The 15122-nt window shown below is 45.1% G+C and overlaps 1 protein-coding gene across 1 annotated transcript in view; it reads left to right on the top strand.

Annotated features, from left to right (window-relative positions):
- NPEPPS (aminopeptidase puromycin sensitive) overlaps positions 1 to 15122 on the top strand; it is a 1948381-nt gene that overhangs the window by 1226702 nt on the left and 706557 nt on the right. The window lies entirely within an intron of this gene.

The following is a 15122-nucleotide window of genomic DNA, read 5'->3' as shown; positions in this document are numbered from 1 at the left end:
CATGTTAAAGCAAAATTATTGGATGCACCTTTACAGCAGGATGTATTATTTGGTGTCAAAGCAGAAGAGGTTTTAAAGAAAATGGAGGATAAGGCAAAGTCTATGCAGACGGTCAAGGATTTTTTGCAGGTACAACCCCCTTGTTTCAGCAGAAATTGTCTAGCAAAAAAACTGTCCTTTCCAACTTCTGACAAATCACAGAGGGGCAAATACAGACGCCCAAGGGGCAGAGGTCAGTCACAAGGCCCTTACAAACCTCGCCAATGGGGTACTGCTACCCAGAAAGGAGGAGAAGACAGGCCCCAAGCTAGCAGAAGACAAACACAATGACTCAATTCTCAAACTATCAAGAAAATCTCTCCTGGCAGCTCCCTTGGGAGGAAAATTAGCATTTTTTGCAGACAACTGGCACATCATCACAAAAGACAAATGGGTCCTAAACATTGTCTCTCAAGGATACAGATTCCACTTTCATACCTTACCAAGGATAAAAGGAATGCCAAACCTGCCACCAAATCAATGGGCAGAGGCACAAAAACAAATTACAGCTCTCATGGACATGAGAGCCATTCAACAGGTATCTACACAGGAGCAAGGACGAGGATTTTACTCAAGACTCTTTCTAGTCCCAAGAAAGGACAAAGCATGGAGACCCATTCTGGATCTTTCAATTCTGAACACGTTGCCAAGTTGCCTAGGGTACACAGTAAACGAAAAGAAATCAAAACTAGTGCCCTCACAAAACATAATATTCCTGGGTGCCAGCTTGAATACAACGGCCCAGATGGCTTATCTCACGCCAGACAAGCAACAACAGCTGACTCAATATTTCAAAATAATGGCAACAAAGACCCAACTCCCTGCAAGAAAAATTCTGCAGGCCTTGGGATTCATGGCATCTTGCATACTACTAATACCATTTGCAAAACTGCATATGAGGAATTTACAATGGTACCTGAAAAGCGTATGGAGTCAGCACAGCCACAACTTGGAAACAATGATACCACTCATTCCCTGCCTTCAACAGGAGTTTCTATGGTGGGCACAGGCATGTCACCTCAACAAGGGTCAGCCTTTCACCTTACCCACAGCCAGGCAAACTATGACAACAGATGCATCGGACTATGCCTGGGGAGCACACATGGCAGGACAGTGCATTCAGGGCAAATTAACTACAGATCAGAGGCATCTGCATATCAATCAAAAAGAAATGCTAGCAGTACAGAATGCCCTAACAGCTTTCAAGGACCGCTTACACCCAGTACAACTAATAATAAAGACGGACAATACTACAGTAATGTGGTACATAAACAAGCAAGGGGGCACACATTCCTACCCCCTATGCAGGCAAGAATGACCTTGTGGAACACTGCACTGTCTTACCAGGTTCAATTACAAGTACAATTCCTGCCAGGAAAGAAAAACACATTGGCAGACGACCTAAGCAAAAACATCATGGATCCACACGAGTGGAAACTAGATCCACAAGTATTTGCAATGATAGCTCAAAAATGGGGACACCCAGACATAGATCTGTTTGCAAGCCCCCAAAACTACCAACTGCAAAAATTTTGCACAAGGACATTCCATCCACAAGCTTGGAAAGTGGACGCCCTTTCATTAAGTTGGAAAACGTTAACAGTGTATGCCTTTCCTCCACTGCCTCTTCTAGCAAAGGTACTGCTGAAAGTCAGATTAGAGATGCCACAAATGATACTCATTGCACCAAACTGCCCATGCCAGCATTGGTATCCAAGTCTAAGGAACATGGCCCACGGCCCACCATGGATTTTACCACATATTCCTCACCTGCTCACCCAGCGAGACAATCAGATTCAACACAGCCAGCTCAAGACTTTAAACCTGGCTGCATGGCAAATTACCTAAACAACCAGCCAACACCTCTATCCAAAGCTGTTATGGATGTCATTCTGCAGGCCAGGAGGCCCAGCACCAGAAAAACCTATTCAGACAAATGGAAAGGATTTTGCGCCTGGAACCAGGCTAAAGGCCAAAATCCCCTTGATCCAAACATTCCTCAGATTCTACAATATTTAACTGAGATGTTGCACAAAAGACTTTACTTTTCATCTATTAAGATCCACGCCTCAGCAATTTCAGATCATTACAACACGGATCCTCCCTTATTCTCACATCCACTCCTAAGAAAGTACCTCAGAGGGGCTAAGAACATAAGACCTCCAAGGAGAGCACCAACACCTACTTGGGATCGCAACTTTGTTCTGGAAAAGCTTACACTGCCACCCTTTGAACCAGCTTTTCCAGCTGATTTAAAATTTCTTTCATGGAAAACTGCCCTGCTACTAGCAATAACCTCAGCTGGAAGAGTCTCAGAGCTACAGGCACTAATGGCAGTGGAGCCTTTCCTCATTTTTCATCAAGACAGAGTCTCTCTACGAACTTAACCCTTCCTTTATGCCAAAGGTGGTATCCAGTGTGGCCCTAAACCAAACCATTCATTTGCCCACCTTTTTCCCAAATCCCCAGAACAAAGGAGAAAGACTTCTGCACTCTTTGGACATTCACAGGCAATTACATTACTACTTGGATAAAACTAAGGCTTTCAGAAAAACTGACCAGCTCTTTGTAGCCTATGCTACAGGATCACAAGGAAAAGCCATCTCAAAACAGACCATTTCTAAATGGATAGGGCATTGCATACATTTCTGCTACACGCATCATGGGAAACCGGTACCTGCTAACATTAGGTCCCACTCCACCAGGGCTACAGCTACATCAGCAGCCTTTCTCAGAGGAGTGCCAACCAAGGATATTCTGGAAGCTGCAACTTGTAGTTCAGTGCACACCTTCACCAAACACTATCACTTACCTCTATATTCTTAGACTAGAGCTGGATGTTCATCGTGCATACAGCTGCAGTCATAACAGAGGGGTTTTCCTGCCGTCAGGCGGGTCCTCGGTTGGCCGAATTCCAAAGTCTAGGTCCGGCGTCGGATGTCGTCGCTTCTTCCCTGATGTCAGTGCGACAGGGGTATAAAAGAACCAGCCGACGCCATTTTCTTCAGTCTTTCTTGCCGCGCAGCGCCCGAAGCAGAAGCAGTTCGCAAGTGCCGGTCGGCCAGCTCCTGAGATTACGAATATTTTTCAACCGAAGTCTTCTTGAAAGCTAAGTACCCCGTTGGAGAAACTTTTCTTGCCTCAGACCGATGTCAGACAAAGTTAATAATTGCATTTCATGTGGGAAGCAAATACCGCATAAGGATTTCCATTCCCTCTGCATTCCTTGCTTAGGCCCAGACCACAACGTCTCGGCCTGTCGTTTTTGTGCTACATTCAACAGACGCACTATTAAGCGTCGGGCAGAGTTCGCCCAACACTGTTTTGGCAAAAAGTTTAATTACATTATGTCGTCGGATTATCCGATTCCAGTTTTGAGTAAAAGACGCAAAGATAAGGACCGACATACGAGGTCCGCGACTTCTACCGACACCACGCTAAAGCCGACTACTGGTGCTCCGGTTCTCAGCGAGGCGCCTACACAGCCCCTGACTACCGATGACACTTCATTAGCGGTGTCTTCTGTGCCCAAGGTCGCAGGCTCTTCGGCCCACACCCTGACTACAGATATCGAAGCCACTCTTGGTGGGGAAACTCAGAGTTTAGACAGGCCTGCCACCTCTCAAGGTGTCTTCAGGCCTTCTTCTTTTTCCATTAAGGCTTTCACTAAATCTAAAGCAGCCATGGATTCTAAAAGACAAGCTCCACGGGGCCCCATGCCTAAAAAGCAGATGCTCAAAATGGCTGAGGATTTGATTACTCTTATCAGGGGTTCCCAACCCCCCTCGGACAAAAGGCCCAGAGTGGAGGAAGAATACCCTTCCTCCGACCAGGCCTCCATTACTTCAGAACATTCTGAAGACCAGGAACATTCATACTCCCCTTTTGAAGATTCTGATGCAGAGGAGTCCATTCCCTCTGTCTCCCCCCCTGAGGACTACTTTTTTGGAGAAACCTTGCATACCTTGAGGGAACACTTCCACTGGGAAGGCCAAGATTACTCAGACTCCAAGAAAAGGCGCAGGGATTTCCTCTTGCTCCCTCAGCACAGGCCTCTGGCTATCCCTCCTGTCTTAGACATACTAGATGATGTGTATTCAGGGGCCAGCCTCAACCCAGATTCTTTACCTCCAGCTCCAGTCAAGCCTGACAGGTATTACCGGGTTCCTGATTCACACCAATTCCTATACAAAAGCCATGCGGCTGACCCAGAAACCATTTCACAGGGTCCCAAGGGAATTAAGGCCTCCACTGCCAAAAATCCATTACCTTCAGAGAGATTCCAGAGCTTTAGAAAGGTGGGGGAAAAGGTATACACCTCGGCCACCTTAACCATGAGGGCATTAAACTGTCAGTTCCATATGTTAAAGTATCAACAGTTTTTGTTATCTCAGTTGAAAAGTAAAATGTCACAACCTGAACAACCAGACTTGAAGGAGTTGCAGGATTTGTTGCATAGTGCAGAGCAAGTGGGTAAAAATTCCTTGCAATGTGGTTTTAATGCTTTAGAGGCCTCATGTAGAGCTGCTGTTACAGGATCAGTCATACGTAGACATGCTTGGCTCAAAGAGCAAACCTTACCAGATCATGTCAAAGCTAAACTACTAGATGCACCTCTTCAAAAAGATGTATTGTTTGGTGTTAAAGCTGAGGAGGTATTAAAGAAAATGGAGGAAAAGGCAAAATCAGTGCAAACAGTGAAAGATTTCCTACAGGTACAACCTCCACGTTTCAGTAGAAACTGGCCTTCAAAAAATTGGTCCTTTTCAGCCACGGACAGACCTCAAAGAGGTAGATACAGGCGCCCGAGGGGTAGAGGGCAATCTCAAGGATCATTTAGAGGCAGACAATGGCAAGCACCTACACCAAGAGGTGGTGAGGATAGTTCACAGCCATTCAGAAAGCAGAACCAATGACTTTCCCCTTTGCATGTCAAGCAAGGCTCAATTGGCAGCACCTTTAGGTGAACAACTGGCGTTATTTTCGAAAAATTGGCATATTGTCACAAAAGACAAATGGATCCTGGACATTATAGACAGAGGCTACAGATTCCACTTTCACACCCTTCCAAAAATGAGAGACATGCCAAACCTGCCACACAATCAAAGGGCAGAGCCACAAAAACAAATTTCAGATCTCATGAACATGAAAGCTATTCAAGAGGTACCTGCACAAGAACAGGGTCAAGGTTTTTATTCCAGACTATTCCTGGTACCAAGGAAGGGCAAAGATTGGAGACCTATTTTGGACCTATCCATCCTAAACACGTATTTACTCGTACCAAAATTCAAGATGCTCACATTACAGCAGCTTCTTCCCATGCTGGGCAAGGAGTCTTGGCTGGTAACATTGGACCTCAAGGAGGCATACCTGCATGTCCCAATCAGACAAGATTGCAGAAGATACCTCAGATTTCTTGCAGGTTCAACCCATTATCAATTCTCTGCATTGCCCTTTGGCTTATCTACTGTGCCCAGAGTGTTCACGAAATGCCTGACATCAGTAATTGCCTTCTGCAGACTTCAAGGGATACAGATATACCCATATTTGGACGACTGCCTGATCCAAGCGGACAGCAAACACATACTTCTGAAACACCTGGCGTTTGTAATAATGTTGTTGAATTCTCTGGGATACACAGTCAACAAAAAGAAATCAAGACTAATACCCTCTCAAACAATAATTTTCCTGGGTGCCTGCTTGAATACAAACACCCAGATGGCCTATCTCACGCCAGAGAAACAAGGGCAACTAACTCATTACTTCAGAAAACTGGCAACCTTCACCAGGCTGACTGCAAGGAAAATCCTGCAGGCTCTGGGATTCATGGCATCTTGCATCCTACTAATCCCATGTGCAAAGCGGCATATGAGGAAACTTCAATGGTGCCTAAAAAAACTTATGGTCTCAACACAGCCACAGTTTGGAAACAATTATACCACTGATTCCATGTCTTCAAAAGGAATTTCTGTGGTGGGCTCAAGCATGCCAAAGAAACATAGGTCTCCCATTCTGCAAGCCTCAAGCAAATCAAGTCATCACAACAGACGCCTCGGACTACGCCTGGGGGGCGCACATGACAGATCGGTGCATTCAGGGCAAATGGTCCCAAAAAGAAAAGCACCTACACATCAATCAAAAGGAAATGCTAGCAGTAATAAATGCTATTATGGCTTTCAAAGACCTACTGCATCCAGGCCAGCTATTGATAAGGACAGACAACACCACAGTGATGTGGTACATAAACAGGGAGGAACCCATTCATACCCCCTATGCAGGCTAGCCATGTCTCTTTGGAACATGGCTCTGGAATTACAAATCCAACTTCAAGCACAGTTCCTGCCAGGCAAGGAAAACACGCTGGCAGACAACCTAAGCAGAAATATGACAGATCCACACGAATGGAAATTGCATCCTCAAGTTTTTACAAAGATAATTCAAGCATGGGGAAGGCCAGACATAGATCTCTTTGCCACCCACAGAAATTACCAATTGACAAAATTCTGCTCAAGGACCTTTCATCCACAGGCCTGGAAAGTGGACGCACTCTCTTTCAGTTGGACAACAATGACAGTTTATGCCTTTCCACCTCTTCCTCTGCTGCCCAAAGGTCTATTAAAAGCCAGAGCAGACAGACCAAAGATGATTCTCATTGCTCCAGACTGGCCAAGACAACACTGGTACCCACTCCTGAGGAGCCTGACGCATTCCCCACCATGGATCCTTCCTCTAATGCCTCTTCTACTGACTCAGCACAACTTCAAAACTCTTCACAGTCAGCTGAAAACACTCAATCTAGCCGCATGGAGGATTCCTTAAATTCACAATAGACCCTACTCTCCAAGGAGGTGCACGATGTCATTTTGGAGGCCAGAAGGCCTTCTACTAGAAAAGCCTACTCCGCAAAATGGAAACGGTTTTCTGCCTGGAATCAGAAAAAGGGTCAGAATCCTGAAATACTGAATTTACCTCAAATATTACAGTACCTAGCCGAGATGCTAAACAGTGGACTTTCATTCTCCTCCATCAAAATCCATGCCTCAGCCATTTCTGCAGAATACAACACTGATCCTCCTTTATTCTCTCACCCTCTCTTAAGACAGTTCCTCAGAGGGGCTAAGAATATAAAACCCCCAAGGAAGCAGCCAGTACCTGCTTGGGACCTCAATTTCATTCTAGAAAAACTGACCCTGCCTCCTTTTGAGCCAGCTGCTTCAACAGAACTGCAATATTTGTCATGGAAAACAGCCTTCCTTCTGGCTATCACCTCAGCACGCAGGGTTTCGGAACTACAAGCCCTCATGGCTATGCAGCCTTTCATCATTTTCCATCAGGACAGAGTTTCCTTACAAACCAACCCTTCTTTTATGCCAAAGGTAGTATCCAGGGTAGCCTTGAATCAGGCTATCCACTTACCTACCTTTTACCCTAATCCACAAAACAGAGGGAAGAGACTACTACATTCTTTGGACATTCACAGACAGCTCCGTTATTATTTGGACAGAACAAAGCCTTTCAGAAAATCAGAGCAACTCTTTGTGTCCTATGCTACAGGTGCTCAAGGGAAGCCTATTTCCAAACAGACAATCTCAAAATGGATAGCCCACTGCATTCGCTTTTGTTACTCTTTTCATGGTAAAACTGTACCTACAGGCATCAGATCTCACTCCACAAGGGCCACAGCTACCTCTGCAGCTTACCTCAGGGGGGTTCCTACCAAAGATATTTTGGAAGCAGCCACTTGGAGTTCTGTAGATACTTTCTCCAAGCACCATCACCTACCATTATACTCCAAATCTAGAGCAGGCTTTGCCACTGCAGTCTTGCAGGGCATCCTGGCTCCTCCTAGTTCCACTTAGTGCCTACCACCCCTTTTTTAGCTTTGGGATTCTACCCATCTGTTATGACTGCAGCTGTATGCACGATGAACATAGTACAGTTTTGTACCTACCATAAATGTAGATGTTCGACTGCTAATACAGCTGCAGTCCAGGTTTCCCTCCCTCCTTACACTCTTGGGACAGGCCTAATGGCTAACACCTCCTCATACAACATGATTGGGGTATTCTTTTATGGTGTATTTGCTTGCAACTACTGTTTTTTGATTTTATTGCATTGCATTATTACATAAATTTATGTTTTGCCTTCCTTCTGGGGGCACCTGACATCTGGGGCAAGAAAAACTGAAGAAAATGGCGTCGGCTGGTTCTTTTATACCCCTGTCGCACTGACGTCAGGGAAGAAGTGACGACATCCAACGCCGGACCTAGACTTTGGAATTCGGCCGACCGAGGACCCGCCTGACGGCAGGAAAACCCATCTGTTATGACTGCAGCTGTATTAGCACTCGAACATCTACATTTATGGTAGGTACAAAACTGTACTTTGCAGTATTCAGCCCCACCTACCTGCCCCCCCCCCCCTCTACCTTCCCTAACTAATATACCATGGTCTACCTGTGAGGGTCAGTCATTTTTTCCCCCAGTCTCCACACACAGCACAGCCTACCTACTACCCTAGGTCTAGTCAACATGTAAATCTAAGGGTCTCCCTATTAGGACCCTCTCTTAACCCACATGAGTACATCTGTATGCTGTAGTTCATTCTGAAGAGGGTATGTGCATACATCACTTTTTTATACTCTACATCGGTTTATGGCCCTGATAAGGGACATAACACATAGCCTCCTGAAGCAGACTTTGGTGTACTAGCTGAGTGGCGGATCTGCAGGCAGCAACCTCGTTACTGTAATGAATACAGCAACATGGAAGAGAAGGACATCTAAGGTTATGGTAAGTTCTTACACAACTTTTATTTTTGTTGTAATTTGCAACTGGAGACTGAAACAACTGATGTTCTTCAGCTCACATTGCTGCAGTCCTTACACTTGGGTAGTCCGCTGTCCTCGGTCGGCCCGAATATCAAAGTATAAGGCTGACGTCGGTCAGGGCGCATTTGACTGACGTCAGGACGTCAGGGTACAAATGCGCATGACCGACGTCATATCCTCAGTCTTTTTTGCCGCATGGTCCGATGCAGAAGCAGTGTTGCAAGTGCCGGTTGGCGTTCTGAGATTTTTCGATTTAGAAGTTTCAGACCGAGTTCAAAGTTGGCTAAGTACCCCGTTGGGGAATATTTTAGTTTTTTCTTGCCTCAGTCATTTACCGGATGTCAGAAAAAGTTAATAATTGCATTTCTTGTGGGAAACAGATACCGCATAAAGATTATCATACTTTGTGTATTCCTTGCTTAGGGCCTGAGCACGACGTTGTTGGCTGTTGCTCTTGTGCTAGATTTAATAAACGCACTATTAAGAGAAGGTTGGATTGTGCGAGGTTAGTCTTTGGGAAGCGGTGTAACTATAAAATGCCGTCGGATGCTCCGCCGCCCGCTTCTTCAAAGAAGTGCAAGGACAAGGCAGTTAAGCCTAGGATAGAAGAACCGTCTGTACCAGACGCTGGTTCTTTAGAGGTGTCGGTGGAGCCGGTGGCTCCACCGGAGGTTTCTTTGTGTTCTCAGGGGGAGACCTTGTTATTACAAGATGTGGCCTCTCAGGAGACTAGTCAGGCTGAGGGGGCTTCTCATGTTACTATACTCCCCTCCCTTTCTAAGGTGGCTAGGCCCTCTCCTTCTGTTTCAAAGGCTTCCCCCCAGGGGCAGGCCAGGTTTAGCTTCAGTTAGTGTTACCCCTAGCTCTTCAACTGTGCCCAAGAAGCATATGCTTAAAATGGCAGAAGATTTGATTACTTTGATCAGGGGTTCTATGCCCCCTCCTGATAAGAGGCCTAGGGTGGAGCCTGAGCTGGGGGGTTTTGAGCAGGCTTCAGATGTTTCAGAGTCTTCGGCTGAAGACTTGCAGGAGTACTCTCCTTATTCTGATTCTGATGTGGATGATTCTACTCCTTCTGCTACTCCTCCTGAGGATTTTTCTTTTTCAGAAACTCTTCATTCCATGAGGGAGCATTTTAAGTGGGAAGGTCAGGACTTCTCTGATTCCAGGAAAAGGCTTAGGGAATTTCTGTTGTTACCCCAGCATAGGCCTTTGGCTATACCTCCTGTTTTGGATGTAGTGGAAGATGTTTTTATGGAAGCTTCTCTTAATCCTGATTCTTTGCCTCCTGCTCCTGTTAAGCCGGATAGGTATTACAGGGTGCCTGAAGCTCATAAGTATCTTTTTAAGAGTCCTAGGGCAGACCCAGAAACTGTTAGCCATGGGCCTAAAGGTGTTAAGGCTTCTGTTGTTAAGAATCCGGTTCCTGCAGACAAGGAGGCTAGGGCCTTGGATAGATGGGGCAAGAAAGTCTATACTTCTTCCACTCTTGCTATGAGGGCTCTGAATTGCCAGTTTCATATGTTGAAATACCAAAATTATCTCCTTTCACAATTGAAATCTAAGGTTGATGCTCTGGCAGTAGGTATTGATTGTAAGGAGTTGCAAGATTTAGTGCATGTTTCTGAACAGGTGGGTAAGCATTCTTTGCAATGTGGTTTTGATGCTGTACAGGCCTCGTCTAGGGTGGCTGCCACTGGGTCAGTTCTTTGCAGGCACGCCTGGCTGAGGGATCAGAATTTGTCTGAACATGTTAAAACAAGGATTTTAGATGCTCCTTTACAATCTGACGTGTTGTTTGGTCCTCCTGTTGAGACAGTTTTAAAGAAAATGGAAGACAAGGCTAAGTCTATGCAGACTGTTAAAGATTTTTTGCAGGTCCAGCCTCCAAAGTTTAGTAGAAATTGGCCTACTAAAGGGTGGACGTATCCTTCTTATGATTCACAGTCTAGGGGTAGATCTAGGCGTGGTAAGGGCAGAGCTCAGGGCTCTTTCAGGCCTAGAACAGGGAGTTCTCCTGCACAGGCTTCGGGTGAGGGCAGGGGTCAGTCCTTTCGTAAGCAGACCCAATGACCTACCTTTTCAGCTGCCAGAGCCTGCTCGTCTGGCAGCACCTTTGGGGGGAAGGTTGGCACTTTTCAAAGAAAATTGGAGTTTAATTACCCAGGACAGATGGGTATTGGATATCATACACCACGGCTACAGGTTTTATTTCCATACCTTGCCTCCTTTCAAAGGCATGCCAGACGTTCCTCCTCAACAAAGAATAGAGGCTCACAAACAGGTTTCTCTGTTGCTCCGACTAGGGGCCATACAGCGGTCCCTCGGCCAGAAGTGGGCCTAGGATTTTATTCTCGCCTGTTCCTAGTACCAAAGAAGGGGAACACGTGGAGACCAATTTTGGATTTATCTACCCTCAACACTTATCTGGACATTCCCAAGTTCAAAATGTTGACGTTGCAGCAGCTTTTACCTCTGCTGGGCAAAGATCATTGGATGGTAACTTTGGATCTCAAGGAGGCTTACCTTCATGTTCCTATCAGACTAAGTTGCAGAAAGTATTTGCGTTTTCGAGCTGGGACTTCTCACTATCAGTTCTCTGCATTGCCCTTTGGCTTATCTACTGCGCCCAGAGTGTTCACGAAAGTTCTGGCTCCAGTGATAGCTTTCTTCAGACTAAAAGGAATACAGATCTATCCTTATTTGGACGACTGCCTAATTCTGGCTCAAGGAAGAGAAGAGCTTCTTCATCATTTGGAATATGTGATAGCAGTGCTAAGATGCCTAGGGTATTCTGTGAGCGAAATAAAGTCCAGTCTAGTACCCTCTCAAGACATGTGCTTTCTGGGTGTGAGACTGAATACAGCATCCCAGATGGCCTTTTAACCCGGACAAACAAAAGAGTCTATCCCTTTACTTCCATCAACTATCTCATCAGTCCGGGCTGACTGCAAGGACAGTCCTTCAAGCCTTAGGGTTCATGGCATCTTGTATTCTGGTACTTCCCAATGCCAAACTGCATATGAGGAAGCTACAATGGTATCTCAAAATGTATGGACACAGCACTGCCAGGATCTGGACACTGTCATTCAAATAATACCTTGCATTCAAAAGGAATTTTTGTGGTGGGCTCAGGAATGTCACCTAAACAAGGGACTCTCTGTGACCCGGCCAGAGGCGAGTCAGATTTTAACGACAGATGCCTCAGACAAAGCTTGGGAGCTCATCTAAATGGAAAGTGGATACAAAACAAGTGGCCTGTCAGACTACAACATCTACATATCAACATGAAGGAGATGTTAGCAGTCCAGTTTGCATTAATTGCTTTCAAGGAATTACTTCTTCCAGGGCAGGTGTTGATTCTAACAGACAACACAACTGTCATGTGGTACATCAACAAGCAAGGGGAACACATTCTTATCCTCTATGCAGGCAAGCAATGATTTTGTGGGAGACTGCTCTCAGTTTACAGCTCAATCTTCAGGCAAGGTTTCTGCCAGGAGCACAGAACTCCTTAGCAGATGTGTTGAGCAGACGAATTATGGATCCCCACGGGGGGAAATTGGATCCTCATGTATTTCAGAAATTGATAGTGTCATGGGGAACTCCAGACATAGATCTGTTCGCTTCTCCACTAAACCATCAGCTGCCAAGGTTTTGCACAAAAAGGTTTCATCCCACAGCTTGGAGAGTGGATGCTCTTTCTTTCAATTGGAGCAATCTTCATGTGTATGCCTTTCCACCTCTGCCTCTCCTCCTAAAGGTACTTCTAAAGGTCAGACAGGACAAGCCAAGGATGATTTTAATAGCTCCGAATTGGCCTCGACAACACTGGTACCCATTACTGAGGAGTCTGGTACGGAAGCCTACATGGCCTTTGCCTTCGATTCCACACCTGTTGTCGCAGGAGGACAGCCATTTGCTAAATGTCAAGCTTCACTCTCTGCACCTAACAGCCTGGCATATTCTGTTTTGAACCATAGTGGGCCTCCACTTCCTCAGCAAGTTTTAAATGTTATTTTGGAAGCTAGGAGGCCTAGTACAAGGAAAGTGTACGCAGACAAATGGAAGAGATTTTTGTTTTGGAGTGCAGCAAAAGATTTTGATGTTTCTGAGCCTAATTTGAGTGTGGCTCTTCAATATCTTACTGAGTTGCTAGACAAAGGTTTGTCTTTCTCTTCTATTAAAGTTCATGCTGCAGCAATTTCAGCTCACTATGATTGCATCCCACCATTGTTTTCTCATCCTTTGTTCAAGCAATTTCTTAGAGGGGCAAAGAATATAAGACCCCACGAAGGGCTCCTACTCCTGCTTGGGATCTCAATTTTGTGTTGGAGAAACTCACTCTACAACCTTTTGAGCCTGCAGCTACTGCTGAGTTGAAATATTTGTCATGGAAGACTGCTTTTTTGTTGGCCATTACCTCTGCAAGAAGGGTTTCTGAATTACAGGCCCTTATGGCAGTTGAGCCTTTCTTGATTTTCCATAAGGATAGGGTATCATTACGTACTAATCCTTCCTTTATGCCTAAGGTGGTTTCTAGTGTGGCTTTAAACCAAACTATTCATTTGCCTACTTTTTATGCAAATCCCCAAAATAAAGGGGAAAAGATTTTGCACACTTTAGATGTCCACAGGCAGTTGCGTTATTATTTGGACAGAACTAAAGGTTTCAGGCAGTCTCAGCAGTTGTTTGTTTCTTTTGCTTTGAGTTCTCAGGGCAAGCCTGTATCAAAACAAACTATTTCTAAGTGGATTGGGTTTTGCATTGCTTTCTGTTATTCCCATCATGGCAAGGAGATTCCAGCTGGGATTAGGCCTCATTCCACTAGGGCTACTGCCACTTCAACAGCTTTTTGAGGGAGTGGCAACCAAGGATATTTTGGAGGCAGCTACTTGGAGTTCTGTGCATACTTTCTCTAAGCATTATCACCTGCCACTTTACTCTAAGTCCAGGGCTGGTTTTGCCACTGCTGTTTTGCAGGGCATTTTGGCAGCTCCTGCTTCCTTGTAGTTAGCCATCCTCCCTTACCTCTGCTTTGGGATTCTACCCAAGTGTAAGGACTGCAGCAATGTGAGATGAAGAACATAGTACAGTTTTGTACCTACCATAAATGTAGATGTTCGAAGATCCACATTGCTGCAGTCCAATGTACCCTCCCTCCTTCCCCTCTGTGGTTAGAGGTGGTTGTGTGGGTTGGGTTGTACATTTTGTGTATATTGTATATATTGTACATATAGTTAGTGCAAGGGTGGTTGGTTGGTTGTTTGCTGTCTTTTGGTTTTGACCTTTATTTTTTGGGTCTTCTGACATCTGGGGCAAGAAAAGACTGAGGATATGACGTCGGTCATGCGCATTTGTACCCTGACGTCCTGACGTCAGTCAAATGCGCCTGACCGACGTCAGCCTTATACTTTGATATTCGGGCCGACCGAGGACAGCGGACTACCCAAGTGTAAGGACTGCAGCAATGTGGATCTTCGAACATCTACATTTATGGTAGGTACAAAACTGTACTTTTTACCTTCTGAATTAGTTTGCTACTTTCATCAAAGAATTTTATGAACTCTGCAGAGGAGCTGTCAAAGGGGACTGGACTCCCAATCCTTAGATAATATCCTCATGGTGACTCTCTCATCTGAGCCAAGCTAATCTCCATGTTATGGATGTTGCATCATAAGAACACTAAGGTATGTTTTGTGACCTGCAGTGTACAGAATATTGCTTGTTAGTGAGGGGGTATTTGGCATCAGGAGGAGGCAAATTGGAATGCATCTGAATCATGTATGAAACTGTGGCGATAAGGCCATATGAGCTTAACAGTTTATAGCTGTGAAGACCAAAACGTTGAAGAGGTGTAAACCCTTTTTGTTTTTCTGTCAAATGCTTATCCATCTGTATCAGAGAGAATAGCATTGGAAGAGAATAGTGTCTAAGAAAGGAATCTCCTTACCTAGAGAGTTAAAATGCATAATCACTTCCTTACTCTTCTGTATCTGGAAGGGATGCCACCCCAGAAGAAGGGGACCTTTTCCTCTTTAAATGAGGGAAAAAAACAACAGGCAAATAGGACTGGAGAGACTGAAATGCTCTGAAAAATCCCTTTGGCAAAACTGCACCTTTCATCCTTGACTCATTTACACTAAAAGGAGTGAAAGGCGAATTGCTTTTTGATAGTTTTTGTACGAGTTATCTAGCCTGATTGAGTTAGACATATAGGTTCATAGGTTGGTACTAGGCTAGTGGCCTAGGG

This window comes from Protopterus annectens, chromosome 13.part0 (genome assembly GCF_019279795.1).
Source record: "Protopterus annectens isolate FY-2018-M chromosome 13.part0, PAN1.0, whole genome shotgun sequence".
Taxonomy (NCBI): domain Eukaryota; kingdom Metazoa; phylum Chordata; order Ceratodontiformes; family Protopteridae; genus Protopterus; species Protopterus annectens.
This window is presented reverse-complemented; position numbering and strand designations above follow the sequence as displayed.